The sequence below is a fragment of the Gymnogyps californianus genome, chromosome 6, assembly GCF_018139145.2.
Source record: "Gymnogyps californianus isolate 813 chromosome 6, ASM1813914v2, whole genome shotgun sequence".
NCBI lineage: Eukaryota > Metazoa > Chordata > Aves > Accipitriformes > Cathartidae > Gymnogyps > Gymnogyps californianus.
Genome location: NC_059476.1, coordinates 16,965,842 through 16,978,688, shown reverse-complemented (window position 1 = coordinate 16,978,688; position 12,847 = coordinate 16,965,842). Strand labels below are relative to the sequence as shown.

General features: G+C 46.1%; 1 protein-coding gene across 1 annotated transcript in view; it reads left to right on the top strand.

Annotated features, from left to right (window-relative positions):
• Nucleotides 1-385: 385 nt before the first annotated feature.
• ENTPD1 (ectonucleoside triphosphate diphosphohydrolase 1) overlaps nucleotides 386-12,847 on the top strand; it is a 30,732-nt gene continuing 18,270 nt past the window's right edge. The window contains exon 1 of the mRNA XM_050898752.1: nucleotides 386-417. The gene's annotated coding sequence lies outside the window, so the exon portion shown is untranslated. The remainder of the gene's footprint in view (nucleotides 418-12,847) is intronic.

The following is a 12,847-nucleotide window of genomic DNA, read 5'->3' as shown; positions in this document are numbered from 1 at the left end:
CATTCTATGGGGTAGGTAGGCACAGGAGGTGACTTGTCAGCAGTTATTGCAAATGTATCTCCCTTCATGGTTTGGGGTTTTTTTTCTGTGGGCTGGACCTCATATCTGGAAACAAGGAAGGTCACCTCTTTGCAGGACAGTTCTTCTCTTCGTGTACCTCACTGGCGTGGAGGGTATCTGCTCAGTCTTATGCAACCTAAAACAAAAAACCTAACAAAAGACTTTCTCTCTGCAGCCAAAATGACATCTCCCCCCCGGAGCCAGCGAGGCAGTCCTGCTTCAGACCACGGCCCCAGGGGAGCCAGCGGCGGCCGTTCCCTCGGGTAGCCCCCCGGGCGCGCACCGCTCCCCCCGGCCGTGTGGGACCCTCCGACCCGGCGGAGGAGCCCAAGGCGCTGGTAACGCGGCAACTCTAAGGTAATCCGTGCTTTAAGGAAAGCAGGAGGTCAGCCTGCGAGTTAGATGGATTGAGTCATGTAGAGTTAAACTAACCCCTCCCACAGCCATGGACCACTAAAGCGCCCATTTTCATGAGCACCTCTCGCTAAGGCAGCTCAGAGCCGGCAGAGGCTGGGAGAGGAAGAAGGGGAGAAAGAGGGAGGCGGGAGCGAGCACCGGCACTGATGGACGACCCAAAGGGTAAGGACAGAAGCGAACCGCTGATCTCCAAAGGCAGCCCTGACCCCCGGCGAGGGGGGCGCGGGGGGGGGAGGCCGGGCTCGGCGGGGCGCCCCCGGGGCGGCGGCATCCCGCGGCCGGCGCTCGGGGGAGGCTGTGCATATTCATGAGGAGCTCCTTCAGGTTTGCCAGTCAGGAGGGAGCTGCGGCTGCGGCATCCCCGGGCGGCGCGTCCCTCCCTCCGCGCCCGCGGAGCGCTGCCGGCGGCGGGCAAAGGCTCCGCGGCGGGGGCTCGCCTGCGTGGGTGCAGCCTTGCCGCAGTCCTCCCCCGGCTGACATCATCTTCAAGCCTTTGGACTCCCGGCCGTTTCTGAAGGGACAACGTCAACTTGTGCCCGGGGTGCCCGGGAGGGGGGCCGCGGCTGCTCGGGGGAAGCTGGAGGTGGCCGCGGGCTGGCGGGTCCCCGGGCGCCGCGGCGGTGCAGCGGAGCGGGCGGGAGCGGAGGCTCCGCGCCGGCGTCTGGCAGAAGTTTGGCCGCGTCAGTGCGAGGGATTCCCTCCCTCGCCGCGCAGGGGAAGAGCCGGCGGTGACTCCCCGGCTGCAGCCCGCACTGCCTGCGGGGCCGGGGCCGAGCTGCCGCGGCGCCGAGAACCGCACTCAAAGGACGAAGGGCGGGAAAAAAAAAAAAAAAGAAAAAAAAAAGGCAAAAACTCCGTGGAAGTATTGGCTGTTAGGAAACCGCAGTGGAAAGTGATAGCTCTGAGGTGGGAAGAATTGCTGTGCTGGGTACGAGGGGCGCTCGGAGCCAGAACGGGCTCGGGAGAGCGCAAGGGAGAGGGGGATTCCCCACTTGGCAGCCCGGCAAGCCCTCTCGCCTGAACTGCGGTCCTAGGGATCGGGGGAGGGACTCGGCGTTAGCTGGAGATGCTTCCTGCACAGTAATTTTTCTACGAGACACAAGTCTTGTACCAGGGTTTGCCTTTTAGAATCAGCTGGCATGGTGCACGTAGCAGCACTAGTCACACTTAACGTTTGGCAGAAACATTTCCTAGTTTAGTATCAGCTTTTGCCTATCCGGGTGTCTTGCCCTCTGTTTACAGCAACTTCTGCAATACGGTCCATCTTTCTATACTGCTGACAGTACTGGGCTCTGTGCGGGGCTTTTAAACACAAAGCAGGAACTCAGACAAATAGGCAAGAAGCAGTAAACTGGAAAAAGATCTGGGCAGAAACTTAGCCTTTAAACTGAGTGAGAAGCTTAGGGATAATAGTTTCCACTATTTTGATAGTTTCTTGTTCAGTACCAGGTGGAAGTCTCTCATTTATCATTGTTATGATAACAGGGAATCAAAATGTGATTTTTTTTTTCTTGGAATAATTAAAAGGGTAAACTAGATCTCTCCAAGTTTTTAACTTTATAGAATGTAACGAATGGTGTTTGAGGGGAAGAAGCATTTTCTCAGTCTGACGTACATCAAAATCTAAAGCAAAGACTGGCAGAAGGAGAAGGTTACCTCATTAGTTTCTGCAGTCATGAGTGAAGCTGGAAATATTTAGAAATAATTTGCCTCTGCTGAGGAGGGAGATAAGAATAGCTTTGAAACCAGTCTTTAAAAAGTTTCATTCCAAAAATGAAATGTAATGCATGAACGGAGATGCCTTTTCTAGTGAGGTGAGGAATCACAGGGAAGAAACTTAGATGATGAGAGCTGATTTAGCAAAGAGGACCAAATGAGCCTTCTTTTAGAAAATGGCATTTTAAAGAGACAGAAGAAAACTGAACAAAACTGACAGTTAGTGCTCGAGCTAATTGCAGAAGAGGCAGTGATGGTGTCAGAACGGGCCGACCTGCAGAACATGCAAGTCGTCTTGCAAGAGCCTAATGAAAATTAGTGCAATAAATAGCACGAAATCGCATTTCATGTGTGTGGGAGAAGAAAACACGAGGCCGTGTTTTTGAAAACACCTCTCGCAGTATGTCTTCTAGAGGCAGCAATCAATAGGTTCAGCACGGGGGAGTCCAGGACAGGCGGTATCTATCAGCTAGTAGGAAAGTTTCCACGTTGAAATGAGGCAGGACTGCACATTGAGGGCATGTCCTTTCATCAGAAAGGAATTATTAGGGAGTGTTTCAGTGAGAGACCTGCTTCCTGGGAGTCTTGTCCACAGGTTTGAAACAGGTTTGAAATGCTACTCTTCAGTTTTAGGAAGCCTGTATTTTAAATACTGATACTGTCAGCTCTGCCTTGAAATTTGGATCAATATGCTAACACAGCCAAGGAAGAAATTCTGTTTGGGGTGCTACAGAGCAACGGATTATATCAGTGATTAGTATGAATACCTTCCTGGGCAGAAAGTGTTACAGTCTGAAAAATATATGTTACTGAAAAATATATGGGGGGGCTTCAGTCTGGGGAAAGCATGATACTGATCTCATGCAGACAGCAGTAAAAAGCAGTAAACCTTCTAAAATATATCAATTTTAACATAAAAGGTACAGAACTGAACAAGAGGTAGTAACTCTGGTTTGGAGCTCTCTATATACATGATGAATTAATCACTGCTGTCAGATGACTGCTCTCTATGGACCAGTGATTTTTCCAGCATGGAATGGTAATAAAGCAAAATCTGATGGGAAAAAAGTAAAGGAATGTGAATGAAGATTGCGAGTTTAAAGAATACATACTGATGAGCACTCCAAAACCAAGAATGAGGATGACTTTGGCTAGTTCATTCTGGCAGTGAAGGCAGCAAATAGAAATTAACACAAGTAAATGGAAAGGAAGTGGAGAAAGAGGAAATGAAGAACATCTGATAGAAAACACAGGCTGTGAATTGGGGAAGATTATTTAGAGAAAGTAAAGATGTCAGGGGAAAATCTAAAGTTAGCAGGACCAAGCACAATTCAAAGGAGGCATTCTGTGTCCCTTAGGAACAAAATAATGTATATCTAGCAATTGCCTAATCATTATGGAGGTGGAGAGGGTAAGATTTTAATGATGATGCAGAAACACCCCCCCCAGAAGTGTTGGTTAAATACTTTTCCAAATTTGGGGGGAAAAAATTAATTCTGATATGAAGGAATATTTCATAGAAGTATTATAACTAAGTAGCCTGTCTTGTAGATTAACATTTTGGGGGGCAATACAGTTTTATAACAATTTGGAATTAAATGTGTCAAATACTTACTGAGAAGATCTATGCTCAATGATGTTAAATTCCAACAAACTAGAGTAGAACACTAGGGATATCCCAGGTAACAGGAAGGATGCTATTGTTGACCCAATATACCAGCAGTATGATGGTGGGTAGCCTAGAGAACTGTTGCCAATTTAGTTTGACATCAGTTCTATCTAAATTACTGGATAGATCTCCCCAATAATCAAGTTTTAATAGCTAGTTTGATCATATTCTTTTGTTTTTGTAGAGGATAAGACTTGTCAAAGTAGCTTTCAGAATAATGTCGTTGTAGAAATGGATAGCACTGTCAAAATGGATAACAGCAATGAATGCATCGAAAAGGAAATTACTCATGCCAGATGGAAGCAAGCCTGTGAGTTCATGTGGTCCCCTCAAGCGAGCATATTAATCTGCATCCTAGAATGGAGATAGTCCCACCTACAAGAGTCTGCAGCAAGAACTTCAAGGAACATATTCCTTTTGAGTTTGGAACTTGACTAGAGAATGCATTTATAAGGGGGAGTGGGGGGAATTATTTCAAGTACTGATAGACCTTTTCATTTGTCTTTGCTTTCTTGAAGGCTTTTTTGTTTACAAAGTAAGTCAGCTGACTTAACAAAATAGATGTCAAACAAGCCTGGTGTGATTCTCCTTTGGAAAAAACAGGCTGCATTTTGTCTTATGCATGTTATCACTAATGACATCCTCTTCTTGATTTATTTCTTCAAATGACGCTGGAGGCTCATCCAAGTTCTAGGGGAAAAAAAGTATTCTTAAAAACTGAGTGAATATTGAATAAATCTGGGCTGTAAGTTAAGGGACTTCTAAAGCCTGACTTCTCTGATGATTAGGAACCACCTCACCAAAGGGGAACTGGAAGAACTAATCTCCCTGGTTGGTATTTGATAGCCAGGGGTGGATTATGAGTGTAGAACTGGGAAGGCAACTGGTCCTTTATCTGATCTGTTTTCCAACTAATTATTTGCACTTGTTTTATTTTTCAGAGATAGCAAATGTGGTTGAAAATGGTAAATATGAATATCTCCCATGTTTAAACTTCTCCACAGCAATAGATGCATTTCTGATGTTGTTCTGATTACAAAAGTCTCCCTATGACTCTCCAGCAAAGAATGAACTAATGAATTAAGACCTGGATAACAACAGACCTCAAAAATAGTTATCAAAGGAAATCATCATTAAACAGCTGTGTTATTCTGCAAGAGGCCTGATGGCATTAGACATTTTCAATAATGATCTAAAAAGTATAAAATCATTGCTGATTTACAGATGGAGTTTGTCAGTGCTAGGAGGACCAGTACAAATACCAATTAAGTCTAAAGAAGCCAAGAGTGGTTGGAAACATAAAGAGCAAATAATAGGCTTCAAGCCAAGCTTGTAAAAGCACAGCTAATGCAACTTTGGGAGGAAAATTGGACATTCAAATACTGAATAGACTAGAAAGATTTTCAGACCATGTCGTCCAGAAAAAATATGCAGAGGTGTGTATATGTATGCATATATATGTATTTGTGACAGCCATAACTCACAGTTTATTTGCTTTCTTATATTGTATGCACAGCTGCATTACCATGGAGGGAGAAGGTTGTCCTCTAGGCAACCTTATTGTGACCACTGCAACCTGTGTTTGCCTCTTGACTTGTAATTACCAGAAATATGTAGAAAACCCTCAAGGAATTTCTAAAGGAGAAAGAATAAATTTAAGAGGCTGAACACCTGAAAAGGGAAGGGTTACAAAAGCTATAATAATTGAATCTTTTTGGCCTTTCCTAAGTTGTGTAACCAGCTTAGTATGGCGCAAAAGTATCAGGCTTGGTCACATTCCTTCTTTTCTTAAGACACCTTTGCACCTTTAGCACCTGTGGGGTTGGGAGCAACTAGCAAACCCGACTTTGGGGTTAATACCCCCTGGCTAGGTGTATTGTACCTTTTTACTAGCCCAATGCTCAATGACAGTGCTCAATGACAGTGTTCCACAGAGCTGGATCTGGTTTGAAGTGTGTTGAGACAGGAGCTCGTTCTCAGGTTGGAAACGATCTGTTCAAGGTGGTTAGGATGTGGTTAAGGACAGAAGTGTTTAGACTTAAATTGTAGAATTCTGGATCATCTTCACAAGAGAAGCACCCCTGTTGGTTTTCTGAAAGATGAGTTACATGGGGACCACTTCTTAAATTGTATTTTCTTATGGTTTTCTCAGCTAGATGTGAGAACTGGCTTCATCTCTCAGCTCAGTGGAAACTTCCCTTCCCTGAGCAGAGCTGAAGTTTTATGGCAGGCACTTCCATCAGCGTTTCCTAGCTGCAGAGCTGTTGCCAGTATGCTTACATGGGGAGCAGCAGAGCCTAAGAGTGCACTTCTACAGCCGGCGTAATTTGACATAAATCTGTGCTGCTGAAAGAGAAGAGAAAAGACGCCTGTCCTTGTCCCTAGCCTTGTTCTTTTTTTTCTGCAGTAACTTTCACCTTGTCTGGCTTGAAAGCCAACACCAGCCCAAGTGAGAGAACAGAAGGAGGCAAGGGTAAAAGTCACTCAGATTAAAGTTATTGGGGGGGCGGCTTCACTGTAAGACAAGGAGACACGCAAAAACAGCCCCGTGCTCTGAAAGAGTGCTGCATTAGCAGTACAAATTAAGAAATGAGTTAAGGGAAAAAGTGTGAGAGACCGGATGGAAGGGAACAGAGTCGGCTAAGTGCACACTGAACAAATTCATCTGCTCATGTCCTCTCATGCATTCGCTCCCCAAAAATGCAGCTGGAAAGATCAGTTTCCCAGCCTGCTCTCTGGGCTCCTCATCCCTCTGTCCCTTGTGCTGCCCTGGCTGTTCATGTTCAAGGGCGATGCAGGCAGAGTAGCAGTCACTACGGTCACTACTCTGTCAGTGCTCACCCACTGCCAGCAATGCTACAACTCTGCATGTTATTGTTCTTATCTGAACCCTTTTGGGCTCTTATTGGTCCCTTCCAGCTTGGGAAGAGCTTTCCGTGAGGATCTGCAGAGCCGCTTCACTGTCAGCTTTCACATTGCCTTTCAAATTCCCCTTGTAATGTCAACATACTTTGTAGGCAGTGATTAAGCTTCTGGTATAAGGAGACACGTGCCCATCAGTCTGACCAGCACTGTCCCATGCTCCCTTGTGACCTTCATCCAGCTGTACACCACATCTCTTCTGACCAAAAAGTAACCCTTATGGGGTGGCTGAATGGTTTACAGGCTGGGACTTGCACCTTTGAGCGAGCATTTTTATTTTGCATAAGTAGAAATTAAAGGCTCTTAGTTTTATTTGTATTCTCCCCTTTGTTTCTGATCCTCCTGAGAATCTTTGCCCTGATCATGTAGGGTGGTGAATGCCAGATCATTCTTGGGGGAGAGGATGAAAAGAAAATGGATCTATTTTTACAAAGGAATGAGAATTAGCTTGTTTGTTTATTAACTATGTGCAATCTTTCAGTCAAAGCTCAAACCATCAGTGGCCTTTGAGCTCTGTGCGCTGCCTGGAAAACGTGAATCAGCAGCTCAGGATGTAGAAACTACTTCAACCCCTCAGTTGGTTCGCAGCGCTTTCACACTCGGCTCAGAGGGCTCCCGAGGCAGCGGAGCGGCAGGAACTGCCGGTACAGCTGCTGTGGTTTCTAACGTTTGCTAATAGTGACACTGCAGCTGGGGGCAGGGGAGGCGGCGGCAGCCTCTGCACCTTCCTCCCTGGGCTGTAGCAAGAAGGGGGAGACTCCTCCAAAAGTGAGAGACGGAGGGACTTTGGAGACCCTGCAGCACAGCTGATGGGATGGAAACGTCCATGGTGCATGGCAAAGCTCAGGGAGCAGGCACGCACCAGGAGGGAAGATGGAGCTCCTGTATGGAGCGTGAGCTTGGTGGGAACAGGTAGCAGAGTGGGATTTGTTCCTCTGCTGAAAACCGTCCCTCCCTCCTACCTGCTCTTTGCCAGAATGGCAGTGGGCAGCTCTTGCCAGAGAGAACATCTGCTCTTGGCCAAGATCAGCCCTTAGCTGCTGCTCCAGCTGCTTTGCAGGAAACACACTGGAAATCTGCAATTTTGCCTTGAATTGAATGTGCCCAATAAGTTGATCTGGAGCTTCTATATATTTAGTCTTATTTTCCAGAAATAGTATAGGAAGCGTACTGTTTGTCAGCTTTGTCGGAGGCTGCAGTAAACACAAAACCAGCTGAAGCTGAAAAGAACTTTATTCTGGTAAAACTAGTGGTCAGGTTCTTGTTTACAAGACTTAAAAATACTGTTGTGACAAAAAAGCACAAAAGCCATAAAGAAAAGAAGAAAAGAATGTTCTAGCACTGTTGTTTAGAATTTATTCTGTCATTAGCCAGAGAGAATTAAGACCTTATTTCGAAATGAATGGGTTGCAAGTTTAAAGATGAGTTTAGCAAGTGGTTTAACACATGAAATTGGGTTGAGCTATGTTTATCCTGCCTGATGAAAAGGACACTCAGACCACCACTGCTTTCCCACACTGTACTCGTGACTGTGTCAGCCTGACCAGAGAACTTAACCCGCCTGAAAAAAAAAAAAAAAAGATAAAAATTAGAAAAGCAATCTCCACTTGTACAAGTACAAGGTAGAACTATGGCAAAAAGCAGAGGTAGGATAGTCCCTTTTTGTGGCAGAGCAAACAGATGAGTTAAGCCAACTGTGAAACAAAGCCTGGGCACTCCATCTTAAAAATAGTGTTTTACAACAGAACCTGGCCCTGTGCTATGAACGCCTTGTTAAAGACAGTAATTTTACAGTTGCTTTTTAGGTTACAAAGCGTGTCTCAGCTACAGAGACTAGTAATTTCTCTACCAATATAAGGACCTTTTAGTGTTGTGGCCACTTGGTGTCTGTGAGAATGCTAACTGGATCCCATAAGCCTTGCTGGGAATAGATGCCCTTCTGTAAATAGGGATCTTGGAGAGCCTCTTCTGCTTATTTCCTTCTCAGGAGACTGCAACCATAAATTTACATTGTAATCTACTGCAAACCACATCTCAGGAACTTTTGGCGTGGTGTAGGTTTAGGTTTACTAGTATTTCATAGAGATTATATATAATGCAGCAGGACTGCTGTTAGGTAGTCCCTAACTCCTTTATAAAGTAGTAAACAACTCTTTTACTCTATTGGTTTCTCCTGCCTCTGCCCTGAAGTCAGACTGCGGGAAGGAAACACAGGAATGCCTTCTTTCCTGCTATGGGGCTCCGCTGCCTGTGTTCCTCTTTTTCAGCATGTTTCTCCTAACCTAAAAGACATTTTCCACTTTTCCACATTTTTAAAGTTGTAGCAGAACTAGATAGATCTTGTAGTATGAGTCGTGTGTGTACTTTACTAGACCAATAATCTCCAAGTTGCTAGCAGTCTGGCAGAACACAAGAGAATATATCAAAATGATGGAAGATTAATTTAAGAGTAGGTGTAGCCAAAGCATGCTGCTCTTTCCCCAGGCCCTGGGAACTCTGCCTCTCTGCGGGAGGTAGCATGCTGTGAGCCCTGGTTCGTGAGAGCTTCCCAGACCAGTGGACGAGATGATCCAGGGGACAGGGCATCAGGCTGGCTATTTGCTGTTCTCTTGTGCTTTTTCATCATCTGGGGAAATGGGGCTAATGGTGCTGACCTCTGTAAACTGCTTGGCAGTATACGGGTGGAAAGCACTGTGACAAATTTAAATGTTATGATTTGTTGTTAGGGAAAGGCTGAGGTGCAACAGACAGAAAAGTATGATGGTCGGCTCCAGCATTACCTGTTTGCTATTAGCTCCCCATATGTTGTGGGCAGACAGCACTGCTGAGAGCTGGAGTCAGCTGTGAAAGCCAGAGAGTCAAGGAGAGCCTGGGAATAGTTGGAAAGTAGTGAGACAGTCCTGGCCTTGCTTGGTGTCTATGTGCTGAGAGAAGGCTGGACTCATAAGGCTGTGACATGAGCATGAGAAAATGTGTGCATACAAAAGCCTCCTTGTGAGCCTTGTGGTTCCGCTATGGGATAATTGCAGCTATCCTGTCTCACCAGGAGCTTTATGGGGGAAGCTGAGGTTAATGCCAGCCTTGCCCTGCGAGCCTGAGTATAGGAACACTACCAGGTCTGCACTACACTAGTGACAACGATCTCGCCCCGTACTGTCACAGGGAGCTGCTCAGCAAGTGACAGGCTGAAAACAGCTCCAGCTCTAACATTGTCAGTGAGATCTTGGGTGTAAACTGTTTAAAATCCCTCGTGGTGAGTCTGGTAGTGACACCCAGGGACAGGCTGCATTGTTCCTCTCTTGGATTTCAGCATCCTCTAATTTCCAACAGACCGCCACTGATGCTGTGCCACGAGCTCTGTGCAGGAGACCTGGCTGCATGCAAGCAGCAGAGCTGCATGCAGGAGCAGACCCCAGACCAGCCCTAAAATCCGCTTCCTTTGCTGTTATTAGGGTCCCCCATAACCTAACCAAGCCAAAGAGACCTTTTCACAGCCATGATGACGGCCTGTGAAACGAAGGTCCCAGCACACCGTGCATAAGGCAGGCACGCAGCTGAAGAAGCAGAAATACTACAACTGGTCTGAAGGAAACATGGGGGGGGGGGGGGGGGGAGGACTAGAAGAAGCAACAGAGCAAGGGTTAAAAGAATGGTCTGTATTGATAACCAAGGATGTGACCGACTGCAGTAAAACTGGGTAAACGCTGACAAATGTTTGCGACAAGCCCAGCAGCCTGCACCCTGATAAGCCTCACACGGATGGCTCATCAGCAGAAAGCACAGGTGCTGATAAAGCCCCTGTGCAGATGACTCCTTGGGGAAAAAACTGTGCTCCAATAATAAAAGGATGACAGCAAGGTTGCAGCACATCCCGTGTGCAAGTCCTCCTCCTCCTCTCCCAGCAGGAAGGCAGACTGTGGGAGCTAAGGTACCCAAAATGAGGGGGAAAAAAAGGCACTGAGCAGCCACCTGTCCTAGGGCTCTCAGAGGATGAGGTAAGTGAGATTTTGAGGTAAAGGGATCATACCGCAGTAACCGCTAGCTCCTAAAGATGGCAAAAGACCTGCTCAAAAAATTGTAGCTTGCCACTGAAAGGGAACCCAAGAGATGCAGTGAGGACTTGGCATCTGGCACCCTTGGTCCCATCTCGCACAGGATCCTGCCAGAGCGCCTAAGCGAGCTCGGTGCCTGTGAGTACAGGGGGAGTGAGCATGGGTAAGAAAATGAGTGCAACTGAAACCATTTTTTGAAACGCATATCATCCTCCTGTTCCATAAGGTCTTGCACTGTTGCTACATTAATTTTCTGTATTCTAGCTATGTTAAAAACTACTCCATTCTTAAATGAGAAAAAGATGTGAAACCTTTGTATATAACTGGTAAGCTCAGCTGAGTTTAAGGGTTTTTTTGGTGTGATCAGTGGTACAGAAACGTAATCAGGTCCAAACTGAGCTATGAGCGGTTCTGAGGGCTGAAAATTATTGGGCAAAAATATCAGACAAAACAAAACAGGAGGGCAAGGAAAGTTGTTGGATGCTTTCAGTGATAGAAAGTGCAAAGCTGAAACTACTCACCAGCCTTTTGCCTCCACTGTTCCCTCCCAAAGTTGACTTCCTGTGTGTCTGTGTAAAGGGTGAGCAGGTCGTGGCCCAGGAGGAGACCCACTGCTGGGAGTCATCTGAACAAGACTGGTGTGGGAGCCCAGCCAGCTTGTAAAGGGATTTTAAAGCTCGGGCTCTGCTCTGCAGAGACAGCCCCACAGATTTCTCTTTGCAGAGTTACCGTACAGCTCCTATTTCTCCTTCAGCCTGCTAGCCCTCATTTCCATACTTCACATCTCTTTAAGTGAGCCCCCATCTCTTTGGGATCAAATCCTGCTTTCAGTTAGCCTTATTGTCCTTATGACTATCGGAAGTCTGAGTTATTTTCCTCATGTTTGTCTTTTTCCAAGTTTTATTGTTTCCTGTGTAGGATGGTGGTTTCCATAGATACCTTGGACATTATTTGTCTGTCCTCCCTGGATGTGCAGTTCCTCCCAATGAATTACAGTGCAATTTGCCACTTCTGCTTGAGGCCTTTGCTCCTTCATCCATATCCGTGCTATACTGAGCATTTTAATGCTGTTTTTCTAACACGTCTTGTCATCTTGATGTGTTGCCTTGTGCTCTTATATGGCTCAATCCACATGATAGAACCCCTATCCCAGCCAGTTTTAAATTAAAAAATGGTACATTGCATGTCTATTTTAGGATTTTGTACTGATAATTGTTGGAAACTTTAGCTCAGCTTTTCTCTGTTATGAGTAACTGTTAAACAGAACAGTGTTTTGTTATTTTTGTTCTCCTTCCCCCCTTGAGAAATGTTATCAAAGGAAAAAGTCTGGCAAAGTATTCAGGATTGGTGTGGACCTATCTGAGAGCTCAGCTAGCACTGACTGGTATTGTTTGAGACAGCTCTCACATGAGTTTTCTCTCTTTATCCTGTTTCTACCTTGTCCCAGAGGAAAGCATATGTCCTGGATTGCAGAGGTAGATACTAATGTGAGTCACTGCTTGGTATTCAGTGGTGAGAAAGTTGACCACTATCAGCCTTCCCAAATCCTAGCAGAAGCCAAGAAAAATCTGGACGCAGCATAAGCTAGCGCTTTCTTCTTCAGGGCTATTCTGCCCTTATCGGGCTATTTACTGCATAAGTGGGGCTGTTCTGCTGATTCAGCATCACAAGAAGTGATGCCAGGGCAGCTCCAGGCCACACTTAAGGAATTACAAAGGAGACCATTAAAGTCAGAAGTTTTCTCTTTAGCTGATTTATAAATGGATTTGTTTTCTTTCTTGCTCCTTTGTCCCAGAGCTGTTAATAAATAACCTTTTCGATGCCCCTGCTCCTGCAGGAGACATGAGGAAAGAAGCCTGTGCTCATAGGAACTTGCTGCAAGCGCTGGAGCTGGACTGGGGATCCTGCGGCTGGAAGGTGGGCTCTGGCTTGGGACCTCGCGTAGCCAGAGGGAGAACGGCGCTCAGAGAGGCTGGGAAACGCAGCAGTGGCAGGGAAGCAGCAGACCTGT